The sequence below is a fragment of the Priapulus caudatus genome, unplaced genomic scaffold (genome assembly GCF_000485595.1).
Source record: "Priapulus caudatus unplaced genomic scaffold, Priapulus_caudatus-5.0.1 Scaffold9, whole genome shotgun sequence".
Classification (NCBI taxonomy): Eukaryota; Metazoa; Priapulida; class Priapulimorpha; order Priapulimorphida; family Priapulidae; genus Priapulus; species Priapulus caudatus.
The window spans coordinates 1110006-1119876 of NW_014577070.1; the positions used below are offsets into that span (position 1 = coordinate 1110006).

Sequence of the window (9871 nt, forward strand, 5' to 3'; positions counted from 1 at the left end):
TGGCGGGGTGGTATCGTGTGGAGCGCGTTGGCCGTGTCGCTCGTTTATTTTAATGTGGGTTATGCCTCTCGATGCATGTAACGGCGTGTGGCGCGTGTGATGTGACGTGCGCTTTGCCTGTGCTGTGTGGATAATTTATTATATGGGTCTAACGTACAAAGCACGCAAGTGGGTGCGGTGTATTTCTAGTAAATTAGTAGCCACCTGTTATTGTAGAAAGAATGGAAAGATGGCGGAAGATTGTAGATGCGGGGAGAAAAGGTGGATAGGAAGTTAAACATGCACATCAATCAAAACACGCGCGCACGCAAGCAGCTAATCGACTTCAAACGAACGGCCTTGCAATCGGCGGTCAGCTTCAGCCGTGTAGACCGGCTTCTGGAACCCGATCTCGTGTCGCAGTGACCGGGTCCTGAGTTACCACACCCGTTTATGGCTGGCGTTTGCGAAACGCTATCCCGCAAACACCCGCACTCCAGCGCGCCACGCCCGCTGATCCAATCATCGATCGGTATTAAAAGGACGAGCGTAAAGACATATCATGCTTATTTATCTTCTACATTTCGTCGCGACGGCCTTTATCTTCGGCGCATAGCTTCTTGGCGGCTACGCTGTCCGGTTGCTCTGTCTGCCGACAGCGAGGCGCTGCGAGCCAACGACGGCCCGCCATCTTGGCTCGTGAAGCATGGCGCTGGGCCTGCTCTTCGGCAATTGTCTTTTTTTTTCTCGCATTATTTTTATTGTAACTGACCCTGATTTTTGTATCGCGTGACCTATATGGTTTGCAAAATGCTTTGGTGTTGTAATTGTTGGTACATAGTGTATGCCGTCGTTAGCTACTGATCTCTTCACCTTCACGGTTGCTAGATGGCGGGCCATACGACATGTCGCACAGTCATGGTCGCACACACACACATGGGACACACAACACACACAACACACAACATACACACAATACACACACCAGCCGACACACACAGCACACACATGCACACACCACACAACACACACACAGGCACCCAACACATACTACACAGCACACACACACACACACACACACAAACTCACAACACCACACATACATACACACACAACACACACACACACACACACACACATACACTACATCACACACACACACACACACAACACACAAGCGACAACACACCTCACACACACACGACACAACACAGGCGACACACACACAGACGCACACAACAGCACACACACACACAACACACACACCGACACACACAGGCCCCACGACAACGCGCGCGCGTTACATGCCCAACGAAGAATGACGCAGGTTAGTTCAGAGCGCGTAAAAAAAAAGACAAAACACAAAAACCAATGCATGCAAAAACTGACAAGAATCGCAATGCATCGCAATCATCACAATCATCGACGCCTAATGCACGCGTCATCAATGCAATCGCGATCATTGCAATTATCGGCAGAAAGCAAAATGATAAAGAGAGATAAAATGAAACAGACTAAACATGCAGGTGTGGATAAACATTTCCCTGGTAATAAAGTTTTGCAACCGGTTATACCTGTCACTCACTAAAAGTGGTCAGCGTGTCGCATAAAAGGTAACTTTTGTGCGTTTGCATTTGCGTGACGCGTTATGTACAGGGTTGACTACACGTCTCCTAGCGGCAGCAAGGCATGTGTAAATATTAAGAAGGATACGTGGGGTTGTGGTAAAGGCCCGAAAATGGGCGTATATGATGTTAAGGGTATAATAACATTGATTTCAGATTATAGTTGCCAAGCTGATTGTTAATTTTTGAGCCGTAACGCGCCATTATAATAGAGAATGCCAAGAATGCCGCCGCACGACTGCAAAAATCTATTAATTGCGGCTATCTTCGTAAAATAGCTTGGCACTACGTATCATCCTAAAATCATTTAGTAACGCCTTAACATCATATACTGGCCAATTTGTGGCGTTTACCACAAAACCCCACAATTCTTTTCACAAGTTGATTCCGCTGGCCAATCCCATGCAGTACTGCGAAGCGAATATGCTCAGCAGCCTTAACACTCTCTCAACGACGCACTATCAGTTCCTCTCTAGAACAGTCAATGCGGCATAGTCGGCGTGGACGTTACTTAGTACCTCAGAACGAGACCGAAGGAGGTCGAGATTTATGTCCACGAGCTTGTTGTGTACACGGGGCAGGTTTTTTTAATAGCGCTAATACGCACATCCGGTCCACCCGCTCATTCGAAGTTTACTGTTGTTCCGCGTGTTTTACGGCAGGGCCTGGATTAGGTCTAGTGCGGGGTCTGTAGCATATGTTATAAAGGGGCCATCAAATTTAAAAAAATAATGGAGAACGACATAATATTTAACAGATTAATTCTAAATCTAATACAGATTTGAATAAATTTACCTGATAACCAACAACTGCTGCCAGGACTCATTAGTTGTCATTAATGTTTACGGGTATACTAAAATTAATACTTTTTTATAATAACGAAAATTTAACTAGTTAGGTAGTTCATGATATTACGGGCCCCCCTAACGCACGGGGCCCGTAGCAAATGCGTATTTTCTACTTATTGTTTTAATCCCCCGGTAATGGTGTTTAGACATGTTACATGTTCGCATGCTGTATGTTAGCGCTTTGCCGTGATCCCAACATAAACCGCTAACACTTACACATTACAATTGTACATGTTTACCAGTATTTACTGATTACGCTGTTTACATGTTTACCGTGTTTGACATGTTTATATGTTTACGATGTTCTAATGTTGCATCTTAAGCTACATGTCGTGAAACAACTTGGATATCGTCCTGAAACGACAAAGGAGTAGACGTAGACCCACCTTGCCACAGCCAATAACATTTACGTATAGCCCTAATCGCTAATGCAATACTAAATAATATATTATTATTAATGATAACATTACATATTAATATAGATTGTAATTATTAAAGCCGGCGGAACTCGTACTGACACTAAAACTGAGCGATGATATTAATATTAATATTAATATTAGTGTAAATAGTGAAATAGCCTAACAAACACTCGTTCTAACAAGCTCGAAATGATTTTATTATTAATATAAATATCGATTGTTATTGTAATTTAGTAACAGCACTAATAATATTGTCTGACACTACTACTACGATATATTTCTTAAATTGGAATTAACTATACAGTCAAAGCTAAAGAGCGTGTCGAATGCTCAAGTCCTCCCTGCCCTCGCTCATTTCTCCGCTCGCATTTGGCCACTCTCACCAGCTGTCGCGTGCTTATATGCGTATCATAGCGCATGCGCTACTACAATTATCTTGTCTACATTTGACATACATCGGCAAGAGCTTGTTTGAATCATGACCAAGGATTTGTTTAAACACGTGCATGTAAGTGGTTTTAAAAAAGCAAACATCGCACATGATTAAATTTTTAATTAGCATGTATAATAATGAAGCAGTGAAATTCAGTTTTGCGTGCATTTGGACTGGTCCGCTCGCGCAATGCATTACAGCATTGTCAAAACCTGCGGCAATTGTTTTTGCAGAGAAAAAAAGGGGCCAAGCATTTAACATGATTAAATTTTTTACTTTAAATTATAACTGAGGGAGCGAATTCAGTTTGCGCGGCATGGAATGTCCACAGCGGGCAATGCACATCACACATCCAGGGTACGCTTACACTGCGGACAGTTTCGCGCGCTGATCAGTCCAAACACGTTTGACTTTGAGAGCAGCGTGCTGTGCAAAATTCGTAACCTAGCTTGCGCGCTATCAATAAATAAGCCGTAGATAAACCGAAGCGCGCGTCGATTCAACGCAAAAGTGTTAAAGCATCTGTAGGTTCAAGATTAGCCCGTGAAACAATAGTTTATGCATAATAGAGGATTTTAGGAATAGGAGATTTAGCTCAATATCACACCTCAGTGGGTAGTTTATTCATTAATCTGCCCCTCTCCACCGTAGCAATATTAAATCATTTATGGCACAAGTACATGAAATATAACTTCCAGCACTCGCATGTTGAGATTAATTCAGTCGACAGAAAGAGTAAAATATTATTGACAGGCTACCTATAGGCTAAGAGCATCCAAATATAGTACCATGACACGTCGTTTCCGAGAGAATAATATATAATACGCTAACTATGAAGTGCTATTATCAAAGATAGTAATCGCGGTATTATTTGATGTCCTACTTATTCACACGATTGGCGCACATTCCTAAAATATATTAGGGCAGATACTTCTAGGGTATACAGTAGAAGACAGGTCCAACGGGCGAGTAAGTTGATATTTTTTTTTTTTTTTTTTTTTTTTTTTTTTTTTTTTTTTTGTTTTTTTTTTGTTGTTTTTGATGTATGGCAGCACTGACGAACGATGCGGTGTGTGTGTATGCGTGCGCCTGCGTGCGCGTGTGTGCATGCGGCGTGCGTGCGTGCTCTACTACGTACGATTATTGAACAGGACATTTTAACACGACATATTGACCTTTATTACCAGCCCTGTGGCAGAGCCAATGGCTGCACGGACAGGGCTAGGTCTTTACGTGATATATAAGTTTTATACTTTTATACACTATACTTTATGAGTTTTATACTGCGTGATTACGTTACATACATTTTGCACGAACCTGATGCGGATTGATGCCGTAACTTTAGTAGGACATGCTGATCGTATGGGACTATTGTACGATAGGGACTGTACATGCGATAGGGACTATTGTAGCCGATTATGTTATAGGTCTTTTTTAACGGTTTTTTTCACATTACGGGGGGGGGACAAAGGGGAGGCTGGCCCTCTCTTAGACTCTAGAGGAAAATACAATTAAATCTTGAAAATTTATACTTTGTAGGTAGACTGAGTGCTTCGCATCTTCCTCGTTATATTTCTCAATCGAGTTACTATAAATTGTGCACCCCACAGAACCAACACCATAGACATTTAGTTAGGCTACGGCCGTGGATACTTAACTTCAACTATGTTGATATTATGCACCTACCTCCTCGTGGAGGAAGTGAGACATCGCCAACTCTTTGAATTTCTTCAGATGACTCGCAGAGTTGCGTTTATTATTGATCTCCGAGACGATCTTAAATAGATCCTGGTGCTCCTCGTCAAACTCCTTGTACTAGAAGCAAAAACCCACAAGTAACGAGATAATTACAAGTGTGATTATCTATTGCACGTTATTCATGTGATATGATCGATTGATGATTATGAGATATCAAAGAATTTATTAGGAAAAGTTCTTCTATGATATTGTAGAAGTAGTTCTAGCGTGGTAGAGCGTGCAATAGACAGTTATAGTAGTCATAGCAAATATAGCAGTTATAGTAGTTCTAACAGTTGTATCTGTTATATCAGTAATAGGCGTTATAATAGTCGTAGGAATTATAGCTATAGTAGTTATAGTAGTTATTACAGTTGTCAATCGGTTTGATACCAACAGTGTTATTTAGCGTCAGTCATTGCAATAGAAATTTTCGTTGAAATATTAAATAGAAACTATGATAATAATAATAATAATAATAATAATAATAATAAAATAATGGAAGCAGAGAAGATCGAGGTATTGAAGAACAAGCATTTGCATGGAAAATACTACAAGAGCCTCGACAGGCCATTTGTCGACAAGATTGAAAGCGCTGCCTGGCTGAGTAGTTCCGGGCTCAAGGGGGAGACAGAAAACCTGACCATTGCAGCCCAGGACCAAGCACTCGACACCAGATATCATCAACGCAACATCTTCAAGCAACAGGTCAACAGCAAGTGCAGAATGTGCAGCAAGGCAGAGGAGACCATCAGCCACATCATCGCCGGATGCACAGTGCTGGCCCCAACCGAGTACACAACCCGCCATAACAAGGTAGCCAGCTATCTGCACTGGTTCATCTGCAATGAACTTGATGAGCAAGTACCTGGAAAGTGGTATGAACATACTCCGAGACCAGTTACCAACATTGGAGATACTACCATAAAGTGGGATATGACCGTGCAGACAGATCGAGACGAGACGAGAATTGTGCCAGTGATGGTTGGAGCCTTTGGCTCTATAAAGAATGGTCTTAAGAAGAACCTCAAGTATCTCCCTGGCCACCACACTGCCCACGAAGTGCAGAAAATCGCACTACTGGGCACTAAACCCTGGGGAACAGCATCACATCCTGCGCAAAATTCTGGGATTGAATCCGCTATGTCCTGGTTGGGAGCACGGCCAACCCTGGAGCACCGGCTAATGCGAGATCCACTTGTAATAATAATAATAATAATAATAAATAACATACAATACTATACTTAAACACACAATAATAATAAGTAATGGCCCCAATATATTGTAACGGTGATATATGCGCACTATATGAATGTTAACGCAGCGACGCACAGTCGATCGCTATCTCAGCATCTTAAACATTTAATTATGATTAATTATTTATAACCTTGATTGTTATTTTACTGAGATTTATTATGGGGAAGCGTTTTCAAAACTATGCTTTCTCTATACTTAGGCCGATACAGGCAGAACACACAAGCACAACAACGATCATAAATATGTAAACAGATTATAGGCAGAAATTACTCACTAATGCAGCAGCAATCAGAGTATTCATTTTTCATTAAACCCAAAACTAGCTGTAGCCTACTTGCACTCTCAGAAATTATCACAGCACACGGTGATACGGGGGTGGGTTATTAAAGTTCTTGTACTGTACGGCCGAACGGAGAAACTCATCGTCCAAGCAAAAAGGCCTCCGGCAGCTGGAAACGCTTTTATTTCCATGCGTGTTTGACACGTTGTCGGAAGCAAAATTCTCAGATAACTAAACGCGAATAATTGATGATGGCTGCAACACACAGGCGGATTGCGTTTTATAGGCAGAGGGAAGACTCCGCTGCATCAGCGTTGTAGGGGGGAGCAATGCCACCCATACGTAGCTAATAATGTGTCAATGATTTTCCTCGATGTATAGTGTATTACTCGCATGCTCGTCGAGGAAAAGTTTAAGAAACAGCATCATTCTGAATAATGATCTTTTCATTCTCATCTCTCAGATCAATTTTGATAATGAAACTTATTCGTGTATTGCTAATCCACACACCACAGATTTTACCAGACACACCCCCCACAGACACCACCTAACCGACACTTTACTCATGCTGCTATTTAGCTAACGCTAGGCCTCTGCTGGCTATCGTGTCGATCCTTGATATTCAGGGATGACTACGGCGACGGTTTCTACAGTGTCGGGTCTTCGGTTCTTTGTTTTTAGAGCATCTGTATTTGCATTTTCTTCGCATTGATGAGGGCTGATTAAGTCGGCGGCTTCTAGTGAACTTTGTTGCCATGCGTAAGGCATAGCCATAAGTCCATTCGTGGGACTCGGGCTAGGTGCATTGTTCGTAGGGGTGTCTGGCCGATGATTTTCAAGACACACAACTCATCAGAATCATTTATTACTTACTGCTTCGCCTCCGTGGTGGACCTGTGCCTTCATAAGTGGTGATCACAAGCCACACAAATAGCCGCTCCTTTGCTAGAGGTGGAAGCAGAGGTATGCTAGAATTACATTCAGGGGCAAAAGGCAGAGAAGAGAGACGGTTTGCAGTGATGTAGGTTTATGTAACAGGGTGTGCAGGACAGGATGAGGAGAAATGACAACATAAAGTAGAGAAAAATAATGAGACAAAAAGAGAAGAGAAAGAAAGCACGAGAGAGCAAGAGAGGGGAGAGGGTCACGAGAGAATTGGAAGGGACGGACGAGAGGGGAGGAAGAGGAAAGCATGCACTGCACTACAAAACCAATGCAGAGAAAGAGAGGTGGAGGAGGGGTGGGAGGTACGAAGAACATCGAAGAATCGCAATGCATGCACACAGCAATCATCAGCGTTGTAAACTTCATTCTTGATAAATACCACTTCATAGTGTAGCGATAAGAGTGGACGGAGACAAGCCTGAAATTCTCGAAAGGGAGAGAGGGGAACAGGAGATGATGCGGGGAGAGTTCTGCAATTCACTCTCTAGGATGATGCGTGCCTTCTTCAGTATTGTAAGAAACATTCGATCAACGTGTGTAAGAGGCGGTTTGCGAATCGACGTCGTAGAAGAACACAGGGTGGAAGGGTTGTGAATGAGGATGAAATGGGCAGGGGGAGAGAGACGGACGGGCTGTAGCGAATCATGGGGATGTGGTAATAAACGGGTCAAGAATGATTGAGAGATATATAGTAAAAGAGAGAGAGAGAGGGGAGGGGGAGAGGGAGGTGCAATTTGATCGGCAGGAGGGAGAGATTTGGAGAAGAGGGCAGGGCGGAGAGGAGGAGAAGAGAGTTTTAAGAATTGGCCCAGAGTGGGATCGAGAGAGAGACACGTAGAGAGAAGAGAAGTAGAGATAACTCAACTAGGAGAGCGAGAGAAAAGAGAGGGCAGAGGAGAAAGATGCGGCAAGAAGTGAATGAAAAAGAGAAGATAAAATTAGGGAATTACAAGCGTTGGAAAATAGGTATGTAATGTTTGCATAGTATCAATTACGTGTCCTCATATGGATGTGGGATAGAATAGGAAGAAGGATCGAATAGATTATAATGGAAAGGAGAGAGAGAAGAGAAAGAGAGTAGTAGATAATGATTAGCCTGGAGAGAGAGAAGGGGAGAGAGAGAGAGAAAGAGGAGAGAGGTAAGAGAGAGAGAGAGAGCAGGAGCACGAGCGATTGGTGAAGATGGAAGGGAGCGAGGATGAGAATAGATAGAATAGCTATGCCCTGGATAAAGTTGTCAAACGACGAAGCGGGTAGTAAAGATCACGACTGTTACTACATTATATAATTAAAAAGTGGTCACTATAGAGCATGTACCATGAGAAGAGGTACTATTTGGGTCGTGTGGATGCCTGATTGAGTGAGCCTGAAGAGATTATATGTGCATGGGTATGGACTACAGTTCGCCTACGGAGCAAGGCATGTGTAAATATTAAGAAAGGATCGGTAGGGGAGAGGAGAAGAGCGGGGTTTTTTGAGAGAGCGATTTTTTTTTTTTTTTTTTTTTTTGTTTTTTTATTTATTTTTTTTTTTTGTTTGTATTTTTTTTTTTGTAGTTGATTGTATGTTATGTATGATTTTGTTATGTTTTTATGTTTATGTATTTTTTGTATTATTTTTTTTTTTTTTTTGTTTTTTTTTTTTTTTTTTTGTGTATTTGTAGTTTTGATATTGTATGTATGTTGTTATTTTTATTGTTTAGATGTTTTTGTTTTATTGATTTTTTGTTGGGTTTTTTGTTTTTTTTTTTTTTTGTTTTTTTTCTTTTATTTTTTTTTTTTGTTTTTGTTGATATTTTTTTTTTTTTTTTTTTTTTTTTTTTTTTTTTTTTTTTGTTTTTTTTTTTTTTTTTATTTTTTTGTATTTTTTGTTTTGTATTTTTTTTTTTATTTTCTTTATTTTTTTTTTATTTTTTTTTTTTTTTTTTTTTGATTTTGATTGTGTAAAGGCACGGAAAAGTGGGGCGTATATGATAGTTAAGGGTATACTAATAATGATTTTCAGATAATAGTGCCAAAACTGATTTAATTCTTTTCCGTAAGAGGCCCATTAAGGAGAAGAATACCAAGATTGGCCGCGCGCAACGACTGCAAAAAGTTATTAATTGCGGAGCATATCTTTACGGTAAATAGGTGAGCACTGAAACGTATGATCTAAAAGTCATTAGGACACCTTTAACATATATACGCACTTTGTAGCCGTTTGTACCAGACCCCTGAGAGACAACCGACGAGAGAGAGAGACCGAATCGAATTCTTGTCACATATCGCGTCCCACTCCCATGCAGTAAAGAATGACGACAATAATCTCAGAATGGCCTTAACACTCTTGCAACGACATCTAATCAG

At 41.3% G+C, this 9871-nt stretch overlaps 1 protein-coding gene across 1 annotated transcript in view; it reads right to left on the reverse strand.

The window, feature by feature from the left end:
• Positions 1-9871, reverse strand: part of LOC106806770 (hemerythrin-like) — a 33889-nt gene that overhangs the window by 12502 nt on the left and 11516 nt on the right. The window lies entirely within an intron of this gene.